General features: G+C 38.2%; 1 non-coding gene across 1 annotated transcript; it reads left to right on the top strand.

Annotated features, from left to right (window-relative positions):
* The first annotated feature begins 7,558 nt into the window (after window positions 1-7,558).
* Window positions 7,559-7,690, top strand: LOC117716648 (small nucleolar RNA SNORA17). Its single transcript, XR_004607764.1, has one exon. It is a non-coding gene; the product is annotated as a small nucleolar RNA SNORA17 (small nucleolar RNA).
* Window positions 7,691-16,797: the final 9,107 nt, after the last annotated feature.

Genomic DNA, 16,797 nt, shown 5'->3' with positions numbered 1-16,797 from the left:
CATCTTGCCTTTTCCGTTCACACAGCTATAAGAGAAGAAACACACCAGGGGGTATAATTATAATCTCTCTGGGAAAGTAGAGATGTTTACAAAGACAGAATTCTGACAGCAGCCTCTTGGTCTGCATGGCAAATGATCTTATGTCGGTCTCTGAGTAGTGAGGACCATTAGCTTCCATTCTTCCTACTCCCTAGCAGGATATTGGTCATCTCCTGCTTGTTAGCCATGCCTCCTGTATTAATTGACCTTTTACAGAGGCTACTTGAGACCAGGAAGCTCTGAGGTCATTAGTTTTTACAGCAGCTCTCTTTCCCTATAGTACCTGTTTGCATGACATTTGTGGTACCAACATGCTTTCAAATAATTTCTCTCTTGAGGCTTGTTTGCATCTGTTAGGAGGCTTTGGGGGGCAATGAGATTCCTGATAACACTTCCTTGTACGCATTGAAGTCTGGGAATGAAAGGTGGCTGAATACCTGATATGAAGTAATATTTTTATCCTCCCTAAGTGTGCAGAAAGCAGACACTGAAAAAGATGAAAGGTAAAATTGATGTACTTCTTTTTTTGTGTGTGTGAACATTTGAATGTTTTAAAGAATTGATTTTGACCTGCTGCTGACAGACCTTGCAGAGATTTTTAAAAATAGAAACAGCATAGAGTATCTCAGGCCCTCCCTGCTTACATGCTTCTTCCTTGAGGACCTCCAACCACATCATAGGACTGTTTGTAGTGATTATTCCTGAGAAAGGCACACATGCACACACAGAAACTAGAAAATCAACCCTGATAGAACACAGATATACCCCCAAAGGCTCCAGGCCATCGTATGATAGAAAAATGTGCATAGTGTTTATCATCATCATCATCATCATCATCATCATCATCATCATCCTCTCATACATTAAATCCCAACTGCAGTTTCTTCTTTCCCAACTCCTCCCAGTCCCCCTATCCAAATGTCCTTTCCCCAAGATTCATTGCTCCTGTTTCCCTTCAGAAAAGTAACAGGCTACCCAGAGATATGAAAAACACAGTATAAAAAGCTGCAATAAGAGTAGGCCCAACTCCTAATATCAATGTTGGACAATGCAACCCAGTAGGAGGAAGAGGGTCTCAAGACCAGGCAAAAAAATTAGACATCCCCCACCCCAAGTCCCAAAGTAGGAGTCCCACAGGAACACCATGCTGAGTAACTAAAGCATGTACACAAAGGACCTTACCTTGTGCTTGGATATAAATGAGGCACCCATGGTCAAAGAACTATGGGTGATCTGGTAAACTTGTAAGATGATTCCAAGGGCCAGTGCAAAGTTCTTTTCTTTCGTTTAGTGTATCTACTCCAAAATAACCAGATCATATTTGACTATAACTTTCTAGTTATTCTGCTTGGTCAGATTACACATTTTTCAAATGTTTTTTACTTTGCTTTGGGCCTCAGTTTCTCCACAGCAATAACCATGATACAGCCTGGATCTATGCTGTGCAAAAACTTTTTTTATCAAGTTATTTGGTCTATAAGGTATAACCTGGCCTTCTGGTAATGTTTCAGGGCACACGAAGTGCAGGCAAATTATTGGTCAATGTCTACTGTGGGTGGCCTGTGGTCCAGTTTCCAATGAAGGTCTTGCTTGTATCTGGAACTCATATTCAAGACTTATAGTATAGTCTTTCTGTACTCTTCTGCATCAGCATTCTGTCCTTCTTGTTTCCTACCAGAATTGTCTGTTAACCTGAGCTTATAGCATTCTACAGTTTTCTCTATATTCCCTGTTGAGCTTTTGTAAGTTCCTATTACAAACCCAGCTCAGAAGTCACATAGCCATGGATTGTTCTAGAAATTATTTCATTCACCAATATGAATATCTTTTGTTTCTTACTTGTACTACCCAACGAAAAATATTTACAGATACAAAATGTTACTGTGGCTCAAAGCTTTCAAAGGTTTTAACCCATTGTTGACTTGCCCCCACATACTTGGGAAGAACATCCAGAGGGTGAAAGTGGAATTATATAGTAGATAAGGCATTTTACTATACGGGAAGTCATATGGGAAGAGGTCAGAGATAATATACCCTCAAGGACCCTCCAGAATTATCTGCTTGTTCCATCTAAATCTAACCTTACGAAGTTTTCACAATATCTTCAAATTATTGGTGGCTTGACCATACATTTAATAAGACTCTGTGTAATATGTAGTAATCAAACTGTAAGATCATGTAGTTATTCTGAAGTAGGAAACTCAACTGAGAAGTCCTAAAGTTTATAAATGGAAGAACACCCTGTAACTTAATTATATATGTTATCCTCCTGCCAAATCGACTAGCAAGGGAATAAGCAATTTGTTTATTATCTTAGAACATACGTAGTCTATACACTTCAACTTTCTCATCAGCACAAAATATTACATAAATTGACCATATATATTGCTTTGAAATAAAGACTTGTTATTATGATCTCATCTCTGTTCCCCAAATAGGTAGTATATACTATTCTCCTGTCATATTGATAGATTTTATGTCACATTCTCTTCACGGTATAGAGGTTGCATGATCAAATAAACAATTTGGAAATCAACACTGTCCCTGCAATTATTTCCCACCATGTCTTCTGCATTAAGAAACAGCACTTTCAAATCAAATATCCATTTGAAGCATAAGGAATGGACTTTGCTCTTGGAAGGAATTTTAGAATACAAATTCAGAAAAAGTTACTAGTATAGTTTATAGGAACTTACTAGTAAGTTTCTGGGAAAGCTCCACTCTTGCCTCTCCTTCTACTTTTCCTTTCTCTTTATGTACAGCAGATCTCTTTGTAATTCTGTGTTCACTCTTATGAGGCATCCTGAACTCTGAATGGATTTTATCTTCTGCCTCCTAAAGTACTACTGGCAGCCGTGGGAACTTCAAGCCAGCCTTGATGATCCTGAGGAGAGAGGATACAGAGGCTGCAGTTCAGGTTCAGATTTTAAGTTCCATGAAGATAGACCATCATTTCTTATCTGGTTTATTTTATCATTCCCGGGCTCATTAAAATAACTTGCATGTCTCAAAATCCTTATAATTGCCAAATTATACCGAAGCAAAAGTATCTTCAAAGTCTTCTCTGTTTATGAATCTGAGCTATTTTTCATAAAACAGTGGAAAATCTTTATTAAAATATTACTCAACTTCTTTTGTCTTTGTTCTGATAACTCTAGCAGTTGTTTTGCATTTGGTCTGCTTCTATTGATGGTCTCTCTTCTCACCGTTAATGCCCTGTAAATACTGTATCTGGATATTTTGCTTGTATTTGGTTTTGTTTGTATGCTGACACTGGATATTTATCTGCATTTTGGTTTCTCTTATAAAGAGTGTTGAATTATTTTCTTGGAGGTAACTAATTTACTTTAGAAGCATTCAATTTTTTTTTGGGGGGGGGGGGAGCTTGTTGTTAAATTTTATTAAGAGAACTCTGGTATAGTCCTGTTCTGAGATTAGCATAGTTCTGCTTTAGAGAAGCTTTTCAAGGGCCCATTTGATGTGTTCATTGTTATTTAGTTTTCCACTACCTGAACTTCTCAGGTCTTGGTGTCTCTGCTAATGTCTCAGCTTCATGAAGATCCTCAAGACTGACTTGGCTTTCCTGTACACTAGGAAAAGCCTCACAGTAGAACATTTGAGAAGTTGTTTTGGCTTGAAGTTTCACTTCCTCATGGAACTGTCTGTTCTAGGTACTGCCAATCACCAGTTGAGTTGATATATATATATATATATGTCGTTGTACATTAGCAAAACTCATCCAGAAGACACTGTAGATCATAAGATCACATATCAGAGTTCTTTTATTCTGAGTTAAGAGTAAGCTAGACTACCTTGGAAGTCCCCACAGACTGTACATGTACATCTTAAAATTGAGTACTGGGTCTAGGAATAAAGTTATTATTAAACAGTACAACTCTCTCCTACACTGTCATCAAATTCCTAAGTCACGTGTTCGCTACAAGATGATATAGAATGGATGGGCAAAAGCTAACTATAAAATATGTCTAGTTAATCACTGTGATTAAAAAAACCTTATTCTGCTTATGATACACACACATATGCATGTAACATGTGTATGAACACACACAGGTTATAAAGAAAATAATGTTTTACTTCATGTAACACTTTACATATAATATTTCCTTAACTTATACTGTGTTCGTTTTCTCATTTATAATTCAGATTAAAATGTATCTACCCCAAGGCATTCCTTGATTATTGATAGAAATACAGAAAGATGCTTTTTCCTAATGACATGTGCTGCAGGAGAGGGAACAGGGACTTAGACACAAGTTCCTGGAGTTTGAGTCAGGGTGTCCTACCTTTTCTTACTCTAGAAGTCAATATTCTCATTTGTTATACAATGACATTTATCTAACATTTATTTCATTAGATTTAAATCAAGTAATATTAAATATATCCTTACTCTAAAATAAAAATTAAATAAAATAAATTAAATGAAATTGCCTAGAAACATTTTTCATGAAAATATCATGCAAAGGCAAATATAACATACGTGAACTGCTATAATTTGAGCTCCTTCTATTGCTAATTGCTTTCTGCTTCAGTTCTTCCCCAAACTATTTCATTTGCATCCCTGAGCTCAGTCTGATGGTTGGCTATATCTGCATCTGTATGGGTCAGGTGATGGCAGAGCCTCTTAGGGGACAGCTATACCAGGCTGCTGTCAGCAAGCACTTTTTGGCATCATCAATAGTGTCTGGGTTTGGTGTCTGCAGGTGAAATGGATCCATAGGTGGACCAGTCTCTGGATGGTCTTTCCTTCAGCCTCTTCTCTATTTTTTGTCTCTGCATTTCCTTTAGATAGTAACAATTCTGGGTTAAAATTTTTGAGATGAATCCATCTTTCAACTGGGGTCATGACTATCTACTGGAGATGATCTCTACAGGTTCTCTCTCACCTTTGTTTTGTATTTTTGCTAATGTCATCCCCATTGGGTCCTGGGAACCTCTTGCTGTCCTGGTATCTGGGAATGGACGATCTACTGGCTACCCCCAGTTCCCCATCCTCCACTGCTACATATTTCTGTTTAATTTCCTGACCCTCTGTATTTCTCTCTTGTCTCTTCCCACACCTGATCCTGCTTGAAATTCTTCCCTCACCCTCCTGGCTCCTTCCCAGGTCCCTTCCTCCATCTTCTGTGATTATTTTGTTTCCCCTTCTAAGTCAGATTGAAGCATCTACACTTTGGTCACCCTTCTTCTTAAGCTTCATATGGTCTGTGAGTTGTATTGTGGGTATTCTGAACTTTGGAGCTAATATCCACTTATCAGTGAGTACATGCCATGTATGTTCTTTTGTGTCTGAGTTATCTCACTGAGGATATTTTCTAGTTCTATCAATTTGCTTAAGAATTTTATGAAGTCATTGTTTTTAATAGCTGAGTAGTATTCCATTGTGTAAATGTACCACATTTTCTGTATTCACTCTTCTATTGAGGGACATCTGGGTTGTTTCCAGCTTCTGGCTATTATAAATAAAACTATGATGAACATAGCGGAGAATGTATCCTTATTATATGTTGGAACATCTTTTGGACTTATACCCAGGAGTGGTATAGCTGGGTCTTCAGGTAGAACTATTTCCAATTTCCTGAAGAACCACCAGATTGATTTCCAGAGTGGTTGTACCAGCTTTCAACCCCACCAGCAATGGAGGAGTGGAGGAGTGTTCTTCTTTCTCCACATCCTTGCCAGCATCTGCTGTCACTTGAGTTTTTGATCTGAGCCATTCTGACTCATGTGAGGTGGAATCTCAGGGTCATTTTAATTTGCATTTCCCTGATGACTAAGGGACATTGAACTTTTTTTTTTTTTTTTTTTTTTTTTTTTTTTTTTTTTTTTTTTTTTTTTGGTGTTTCTCTTCCATTTGAGATTCCTCAGTTGAGATTTTTTTGTTTAGCTCTGCACTCCATTTTTAATAGGGTTATTTGGTTCTCTGCAGTCAAACTTCTTGAGTTTTTTGTATATACTGGATATTAGTCCTCTATCAGATGTAGAGATTTTAAATATCTTTCCCCAATCTGTAAGTTGCATTTTGTCCTATTGACAGTGTCCTTTGCCTTACAGGAGCCTTGCAATTTTATGAGATCCCATTTGTCGGTTGTTGATCTTATAGCATAAGCCATTGGTGTTCTGTTCAGAAAATTTCCCCCATGCCTATGGGTTCAAAGCTCTCTTTCACTTTCTCTTCTATTAGATTCAGTGTATCTGTTTTTATATGCAGGATTTTGGTCCACTTGGACTTGAGCTTTGTACAAGGAGATAAGAATGGATCAATTTGCATTCTTTTGCATTTTGACCACCAGCACCATTTGTTGAAAATGCCGTCTTTTTTTTTTTTTTCAATGGATGGTTTTAGCTTCTTTGTCAAAATCAGTGGAGCATGGAGCGTTCATTTCTGGGTCTTCATTTTTATTCCACTGATATTCCTGTCTCTCTCTGTACCAATACCATGCACTTTTTACCACTCTTGCTCTGTAGTACACAGTTGAGGGCAGGGATGGTGATTTCCCCCAGAAATGCTCTTATTGTTGAGAATAGTTTCACTGTCCTGGGTTTTATGTTATTCCAATGAATCTGAGAATTGTTCTATCTCTGTGAAGAATTGGCTTGGAATTTTGGTGGGGATTGCATTTGAATCTGTAGATTGCTTTTGGTAAGATAGCCATTTTTACTATGTTAATCCTACTGATCCATGAGCATGGGAGATCTTTCCATCTTCTGAGGGTTTTGGGTTCTTGATCCAATATTTTATTACAGAGCCTCTAAAAGGAAAAATTAGGGAATTAATGGTTTTAATGAATCAAGTGAATATTATGTAATTACACAAACAATCCTTACAGGTCTTGTGCTGAATATGTTCACATATGTGTTTGAAACATATGAAACAAGCAATTCATTCTTGGATAAGAATTTGATCTTGAGAGGATGAAGAGATTGTAAATTTGGCTGATACTTCATAGTCAAACTATGTACAGCCATCTTGCCGCCACATTTTGTAGACCACCTTAACTTTCATCTGTGTTTGATGTTTGCTATAGATCTAAATTATTTTAAGGCCAAATATTTGGCAAGTTATACAAAATCTTCTGTAATATATTTGTGACGGATATTGTATTAGTCCAAGTGCTAGCTTATTTGTGCTCTTTTTTTAAAATTTTAACTGACTTAGTAGTTTGTGATAGAGTGTGTATGACTGAGGCCAGCACTGAACTCTGTGTCGCTAGGGATGACTTTGACCCTCTGAACTTCCTGCCTTGCCTTCTGAATACAGATGTGTGCCACCGTACTCGTTCTAGCTTATGCAGTGCTTGCCCATGGTTCTGTGCATCCTAGGAAAGCACTCTGCCAAGTTACATCCCTAGTACTAAACCTAGTACTTTAATTAATCAATAATAATTTTACTGATTTTTAATTAAGCAATAATAATTTTACTGATTTATCTGCAAATATTATCATGGACAGGATTAATAATAGCATCCCTTTAAGATCTATATTTAATGAGAATTAAGGTGCTGCCCCTAGAGGCTTTGCAAGTGAGGTTGCTGTGTCACATGTGCTTTAGTAGGTAGCAGAGAGGAGACAGACCATGCCTATGTTCAGTGTTCTGACTTGTGAACATCTGAGTGATTAGTAGTCTAACATTTCCTGAAAAAAAAAAATGAGCCTGAGATGACAATCAGTCTGGTGCTAGGCAGGCCCAGGATGGGAAGCAAGGTGGAGACTAGAAGAACCTGCACATCACCCATCACCTGGGCATTCTGGAAGATCTGGCCCTGGGGGCATGAGAGCAGGGGAACTGGCTCCTCCATCCCTCATCAGCTGCAGCACTCAGGAGAATGGGTACTGCATCTCACCAAGGCAGCACCAAACTGATTCTGGATGTGGGGGCTGCAAGTGAGCCATCCCTGAAGGCATGAGATACAGAGAGCCAGCCAGCAGCTGAGCAGCTCACACAGATCTCAGGCCCAGATCCAGGGCTTTGAGTTCGCCTACCCCGATATCTATCACATCAATGAACTGCTGGAGAGCATAAAGGAGCTGGTCCTCCAGATTTAAAACTACAGGACCTCCATGGCAAAGGCAACAACAGGATATCCAAGAGGAGTCCCAGTGAGGTTCCAGTCTTGAGAGTGATAGCAGAAGGCAGATGCCCAGTACCAGTTGGATGACGCATTGCAATGAACATTTGCAATCAAAGAAGGGTGGACAAAAGGGAGTCCTGTGGGACACACTGGGACACATTACAGTTTCCACAATGAGATTTTTTTCCCCTCTGTTGAAGATGCAAGGATGGAGGGCAGGTATGAGGCGAAGGAGAAATGAATGGGGTGCATGATGTGATATTCACAAGCAACCAATAAAAAGGAGAGGGAGAGAGAGAGAGAGAAAGAGAGAGAGAGAGAGAGAGAGAGAGACAGAGAGACAGAGAGACAGAGAGACAGAGAGACAGAGAGACAGAGAGACAGAGAGACAGAGAGACAGAGAGACAGAGAGAATTAGGTAGGGCAATTACGTTTGGATGGCCTCAGGGCTAGGTCAAATAAATCCTTACTTAGTCTTGGTGGGCCACAGTGGGGCCTGGTCTCCTGAATTGTTGGTTGATGACTAGGATTCTACATATGTTCATGTTTGTCTATCTTAGTAGCTTAGACCTACTTATACTGGGAATTAGGCCTTCAGAGCATCCCAGCCACATCTATGTGGGAAAGAAAATGACTTGGGGTGGAAGCCTAATCACATAAGATTCTGTCTCCAAGCTGCACTCTGAGGCACAGAGGTCAGGGCTTCTTCAGGTGAGCAGTAGGCAATAGATAACAGGGCAGATTATCTGTCTGGACAATTCCAGATCTTCATGGTTGTATAGCTTCAGCCAGAAAACCAGATTTCTCACTTGTAACATACATAAAATATTCATTTTTACTGCAAAGGGCTGATGTAAGCTTTGATGAGTCCATGCACATAAAATGCTTAAAACAGGCTCGACACACTAAATGCACTGAATAAATCATTACTGCTCTATTTCCCTTTCCATATTACATGCAGTTACGTTTCTCCATGGTCTACCTTGTTCCCCTGACTGCTCTGCTTCTGTTATATGGACTGAATTGAGCAATGAAACTCGTGTCCTGACCTTCTGGGAACTATGTGTACAGTAGCTAATGCTTAAGAGCATGGACATAGAAGTAGATAAGACATTGTAAGGGTCCATGATTCACTGAAGAATGACACCCCAGATTCAAATAGTATGTAATCACAGAGTGTTTTATTCTGCAGAAGTCCAGCATGCTGGGTTCTCACATTACCAAGATAGAGAGACACCGCAATGAACTTGTAGACCTGATTTGAAGCACATTAGGGAATTCTGGGGTAGGTGATCTCTGTTGTTCTGTTAGGTCCATTTCTACAGACATTCCATTGCCAGGTTGTGGAGGTTGGAAACTTGCTGGGGAGTTCTGAGAACTGTTACTGAGGAAGTTCTGGAAACTGCTGCAGACCCATTGTCCTTGCCTCAGGCCAGGTGGCAGGGCAACCTCTAAGGCCTGCTGCCCTTGCCTAGAATTGCCCAATTCTTGGAAACAGAGATTTAGGCCTAGGATCCTTAACTGTCAATTGGAATTCTGTCATGGAATTAGCGTACCCTTCTCAACATAAGAGCAGAATTTTTCATTACTGTAGTAAGGCCATATCTATGTCTTGTCAATACCAACCATTTACATAATAACAGCATGACAAGTGAACATATTAATTACCTCAATCATTTTAAGTAGAACATGAAGGTTTCTTTTGGGGAGTGGATATTTTTGTTCAGACACATTTATTCTTCTACTGTAAGAAGTATCTTCTTAAGTATACTTTTTCAGAAGTAAACTTGGGTTTGAGTTTATCCATAATTTACCTTTACCTAATTTGGCATTCACTAAAAGACAAAAACTAGAGGTAGACAGATGTTTCATGGAAGAGGAGTTTTATGCAATAAGGCAAGGTTGCTTCTACATTAAGATTTAATACCATTTTGGTTCTTATTAGTGAAGGAGTTTGAGTTTTTTTGTGCCTGTGTCACTTTTTTTGGCAAATTATTTTATTATTTTGACATTCAATTTCTTTACCTCAACATAAAATTATTGTGGTAGACAGAACAATGCTCATCCCTCAAAACAGTCACTTCTTGAGTCTCATACTATGTGAGTATGTGTCTCTCATAGCCTCAGGAGAATATTGCCAACCTGCACTGGGATTTAGAATTCTAGACCTCCATAGAGATAAGATAATGAAATTATATTATTCTAAGCTGCCAAGTTTAAGGAATATTCTGCAGTAGAAGTATGAAAGTACTCCGTCGAGCTTGTAGTTTGTAAAAAAGATAAAGCACAGTGCTTGGTAAAGCAGCAAACATCCAGTGAATGTCATCATTTTTCATCTATTTTATTTATTTATTTTTAGTATTTTTTAAAAAAGATTTTATTTATTTTATACATATATGTGCTCTATTTGTATATAGAGCCTGCATGCCCAAAGATCCCATTATAGATGGTTGTGAGCCACCAAGTAGTTGCTGGGAATTGAACTCAGGACCTTGAGAAGAGCAGACAGTGCTCCTAACAACTAAGCCATCTCTCCAGTCCTCCCAGTCCTCTAGCTTTAGTATTTCAAGACAGGCTTTCTCTTTGCACTCCGTAGACCAGGCTGGCTTCAAACTCAGAGTTCTGCCTTCTTATGCCTCCAGAGTGTAGGGATTAAAGATGTGGGCCACAGTCACCTGGGTAAGTTTTTCTTAAATTTAATTTGTTTTGCTAGAGGCAATTTTTTAACCTTTCTAAAATTTGGAAGGGACTTACTTTTAAGTCACAAAGCACATGGGGGATGGGAGTAACTAGCCTGGGTGCATTCTGGATTCTGGTTTCCCAACTACACAACATTTGTGAAACAATTCACTCACCCTGGCTGAGCTGCAGCCTCCCCCATAAATCAAATGCCATTGCCATATTATTCTGAAATGCTATTTTCAGAATAACAGCTTCAAATGGTTAGAAAGCTTTTTAAACATTCCTCTTCCATTAAATACACGCTTCAGACTAGGCTTCCAAATGTCCAGTGATTCAAAAACACCTTTAGGTAATATCTTCAAAGTACATTCCTGCTGCTGATTGACAGAAATGAACTCCTAGGGTGTTAAAATATACATCTACCCTTTATTGTTGCATTCACTCAAGCACTTTGCAATGTGGAGTCAAATCTGTTAGAATAGCCCTTTGGACATGTTTGTCTTGTTGGATGTAGAATGTATTCATTTCTGACTGCTCAGGGTGTAGTTTGCATCTCTTTAGGGCTCTCAGTTTGCACTGACATCTGTTATAGATATTGTCTGACTAACGAAGCTGTTTTTATTTTCTTAAAGCGTGCTGTGTCCTAGGGATAAGAAAGAATAAAGAAAAAAAAAAAAAAGAACAAGGAAGGTCAAGATTTCACAACAAAGTGAAGTTTCAAAAGGATCCCTGATGCATCATTTTCATCAGAATTGAGGAGCGGGAGGCACAGACAGCAATCTGCTCAGCTTTGAGTCTGGATCTGCGCAGGCGCAGCCCTGTCAGGAGCCTTGGCTGGAACTTAGCTGCTTTGTCCCCTTCAATGGCGGAAGTTAAAGGCTGGTTCTCTTTCAAGATTTTTCCCTTAAGGGAGGAAGTAACTGGTTATGCAAAATAAATTAAACAGCTTGGGAAATAAAAAAGGCTAACACAGTGTCGATGATTCCATTTAGGGTTGCAGGCTTTATTTCTGAAGATGCACAGAAGGGTAAAGTCAAAGTTAATCCTCCCCCGGGGAAACTCCCTGAACTCACCCAGGAGAACACTTCCTGTCTGGGATGTTTTGAATGGTAGGGAGCTGGCTGTCTGCTGCCTCACCTAAGGGTTCTGTCTTTTTAAACTCAGCATTTAAAATAAAGGGAGACAAAGCAAAGAAGAGCTCTTGTAAACAAAGACCAAGATAGTCCTAATTGTCAGTTGCAAAGACTCTTCTAATCGTTTTTTTAAATAATATCATTAGTCTTTACTTTTTAAATGTAGATGACACCCTGAAGGGAACAAAGATTTGTGAGTACTGGGAAGATGAGGATTAGGAGGGGTAAGGACTTCTGAGTTCACCAAAGCAGCTAGTAGAAAACTCTTAGAAGCATTTCAACTCTGATTTTGACCCTACTTAACTACAAAATAATAGTGTAACCATAGAATTTAAAAAAAAAAAAAAAGCCTCACTATGGCTTCTCTCAATATTTCTTTGCTATAAAAAATGTATTGTAGAGTGAAAAATTATAAAGACCATTTTATGAAATATGTAGACTTTTTCTTTGCCCTTAGACCTGGGCAGAAAAAGTGCAGGTTCCAGAACTCAGAACTGAAAATAAAATTTCAGAACTTCACTACCCCAGGACACATTCTGGGTAGAGGACATTATCCCTGAATCAGAGGACACTTACTGGATTACATTCCTCAAGCCTCAGGGAATAGACCCCACCTGTGAGTGGAAAAAGCCCAAGGCAGGAAGACACATTCCTGACCACAGAGAAAGATGCAAGCCATCTAGGTGGGGCTATAGCCAGAAAGAAGTGAAAAATAGTTTACCTGAAATAGTTGGTAATGATCGTTTAGGGTAGGTTCCTCTGAAATGTTCCACTGTTCTGGGTCACCACCCCCCCTTTGTCTTTCCAGTGTTACAACCTGTTGGTGTTCAAACTTTGTAAAGCAACCAATCATGTGTAACCACGCAAAAATTCCTCCCTTTCCCTATAAAAGAAACCCCTCAGCTTGCTGGCCTTTTGTCAAAATCCTGTTCCTGCGTGGACAAGCAGTTTTGACCTTGATTAGCCAACTCCCCAGTAAACCTCTGCTGATTACATCCAGGTATAGTTTCTTATGATTCTTGGGTGGTCGTGATTTCCTGAGACTTGAGGAAGAGTCTCCCGAGTTTGGGGGTCTTCAGTACAAAAATGTCAGTTTATCTTTTATTTAGTGTGTTCTCCTTTCTGACACATAATGCAAGTGGAATTGAAAAACAGTTAAAACACATTATCACCCAGTAATCCATACTGTATCATTATAACTTTTATGTATCCAAGATAATGTCCAAAAAGTGCCCATAGACCCTTGAAATCATGCTCACTTTGTGTCCTTGTTTTGATAGCAACGCCAAGGAACACCTGGGTTTTCCTTCTGAACCTTAGGAGTGATTTGATATCTCATTTTGTTAACTTACAAATGCTTGAAACACATTTGATTTTTTTAAAGAAAAAAATTAGCCTAGAATACATTCTAAGTTGAAGGATACTACACAGAATATAAAATATAAATGTGCAAATGTGTAGAGTTTGGATAATAAAAGATATATTATAGCAGCCTTATGTCAGGCTTCTTGCTTTGTTGAGTGAATGGAATCCATTCTGCTGCCTACTGGGCAGTTCAAACTGGCAAAGTCAGAAGTAGAAGACAGAGCAGATGATCTCATCTCAAAATGGCGTGGTGTTCAAGCACTGAGGCAGTCTACGTCTGCAGCCAAAGTGCAGTGGCAACTTAAATCTAGAATGCAGCCACAGGATCAGATTCAGTGGGTCAGGGTGCAGAGTTGTAAAAAGAGCAAGGTAAAATAGGCTTAAGTCATGTGGCAACATAACATATCATTTATCTAACCAGTCTCTCAGTCACTCTTGCATAATGGTAGCATTTGCTCTAAGCATTTTAAAAGTAGGTGGTTCAAGAAGAAGTAATATAGGGGTGTTAGAGAAAATAAATACTACCTCTGGTCTTCTTTTGCTAATGAGACTAACATGCAAAAAAATCAGACATGTATCTTTAATGAGACAGAAATATGGTAGATTTTTAAAATATCACTATAAAAAGGAATAGCATATACTCTGATTGTTGATTTAAATTTATCTTGCTAACAGGATAATCTTTGGTTTGGGGTTTTAATAAGAATTCTGTTTCATTGCAAAAAAAAAAAAAAAAAAAAAAAAAAAAAGAAGAATTGGAAGAGCGAAAAGGAAGATAATTTACTTCCAAAAAGAAAAATGTGGAAATAAAGACATGACTATATAAGATATAGGTTGGGTATGTCCTATCTTGGCAGTCTATTATCCTCTGTAAGGCTAAGTTTAAGAAACTGGGGAGGTGGCTTAGTCATTAAGATCACATACTGCTTTTGCAGAGGTTCTGGGTCCAGTTCCCAGCACCTACATCAGCTCACACACATCCTTAACTCCAGTCCAGAGGTTATCATGCCCTCTTCTGACCTCTACATGCACCAGGTATGCATGTGGTACAGACACATACATACATAAATACAAGCAGTCAAAACAGCTATAAACATAAAATAATGATATAAATAAATCTTATAAAAATTATAAAAAGCACAGGTTTAAATATAGAAGAGCTTGTCTTAAGAGTTTGTACACATCTACATGGTAATCAAAGTTGAATGTACATTTTGGGCAAATTATAGTATTTTTTGAAGTGATAGTTTACTACTTCTGTGAGGAGGTGTATTGATTGATCTGTTTTCTACTAGATATCAGCTCAGCACTGAATACCATCAGTACCATCAGAAATGGGCACTCTTGTTTTTTCTTTCATTCCTCTTCTCAGACCTTTATGATTACTCTTGTTTCCCTGGACTGAAAGAATAATGCCTAGAGGAGGAAATTGTTTTTTCAAAGCCAGTGCAACTGTTTCTATTCTTTTATTTGAAAACATTGTGTGCCTTCTTTTCCAAGTGCTGGCTGTTCACTTTGGGGATAATCATTTGCATTTGTAATATGTGCAAGGGTAACATCTGCCTCCCAGTGAACTCCTCTGCTCACTGTTCAGTGAAGCAATGAAGCATGGGAAATGCGAGAACATTCCTCAAATGTTGCTGCTAGTTAATAATTCTTCATGCTTGGAGTGCTGCATCTTTTGCACCCTGAGTCTATTAATCTTGAAAATAACATGAGTTACATGGTTCTCACTCAACGCTCTTGAAGATGACAACAGAGAAGTGGGCTAAGAGGGAAAAGGAATTCAATTAACGTTTCCCACTGCAAACCTCAGCATGTGTTTTTGAGAGTAGCTTATAAAACAAGAGATAGATAATTTTACTAAGATAATATTTTATTTGTTGAATTAAAATGTAGAGCAATTTGCCAGTTTCGGAAACAAACACAAGACTCTGAAAGGTAAATGAACGATTTTCCTTGATTCCGAAGAGTGCTCATGCTCACACCACTCTCTCAGCACTGAGATACCAGCACACATGCTGGCCCAGTCTCTGGGTGTTCATATGTGGGTCAGTCCTGTAGTGTCTGGAACAGACAGTTTCCTGGGAGTCATCCATCCTTTTTGTCTCTTATGCCAATCATTCTGCTTCCTCTTCTGCAGATTCCTAAGGGGATGTATGATAAAGACATCACTGCATTCAGGAATTGTTCCCAAATCCCTTACTCTCTGAAGATCAGAATACATTGTCTGAAAAAAAAAATTATACTCAATAACAACACAGACACACACACACACAGAGATAATAGACAGAGATGCATACATATACTCAGACACATGCAGACATACACAAAGACACACACCCACAGACACATACACACACCCATAGACATATACCTACTCATACAGACATAGACATACAAATATACACAGATATATATATGTACACATAAACACATAAACACTTATAGATGTAAACAGACATAGAGATATATACAGACACAGATACATAACACACACAGACACATACACACTACACACACACACATATAGACATATACACAGATACACACAAATAGACATAGATACATACATAGAAACATGCACACAGAGGATACATAACTAAGACACACACAGACAACACACACACACACACACACACACACACACAATTTCTACCCCTTTGGAAAACTGTAGCTAATTCATAACCACATTAAACGATATTCAACCATGCTAGTAGGCAAAAGTGCTATAATATAGATAACAGAATAAAATACTTTCTTTTTTGTTTATTTGATTCCCACAAGAAAATACAAATACAATATCTATTATTTGCAGGAAGAGTTTTTTTTTTTTTTATGAATGAAATTTGATATAAATCTTTTCTGAAAGTACTGTGACAACTTAGGCCAAAACTTTATGGGGAAAAAATGCCCAGCAATTTTATCTCTCAGAATTTATTGTTAAAAAAATAATATACATTCAGAACTATTTCTGCAAGAATTTTAAATGCCAGATGAAATAAATATGTTGAATAATTTAAACTAAGTTTCTTACAAAGAAGGATCGAGTTGATCCATATGCTAAATGAGTGTATATGAAAATATTTTCTTCAGTCACCAAATATGAGATATACATGAAGTTTTATTTCATCAAAAGGGACATTTACAGTAAAGGGAGAAAAATTCTGCTGTTAATTGAAAAATACTTTCCAGAACCACCATGCCATCTGTTTAAAGTATGTTTGTGTTTATTGCACAGGGCAACATTTATGAACATACACAATAACATCCTAAAAGTTGTTGTTTCTGAGAAATTTCCAGGTAACTTAAACAAATTTGCTCACCTCCAGTTTCTCAGCTTTTGAAATTAACGTATTTGTGTGTGTGTGTGTGTGTGTGTGTGTGTGTGTGTGATGAGAACATGGGAAGCATGTAATAATTTTAGCAAAATGATAAGCTCAGAGACCATTTAATATTTTACTATTTAAACAGAATGTGGATGCAAA

The sequence above is a fragment of the Arvicanthis niloticus genome, chromosome 10 (assembly GCF_011762505.2).
Source record: "Arvicanthis niloticus isolate mArvNil1 chromosome 10, mArvNil1.pat.X, whole genome shotgun sequence".
Taxonomy (NCBI): domain Eukaryota; kingdom Metazoa; phylum Chordata; class Mammalia; order Rodentia; family Muridae; genus Arvicanthis; species Arvicanthis niloticus.
Note: the sequence above shows the minus strand (reverse complement) of the source record. Positions and strands in the feature narration are given on the sequence as shown.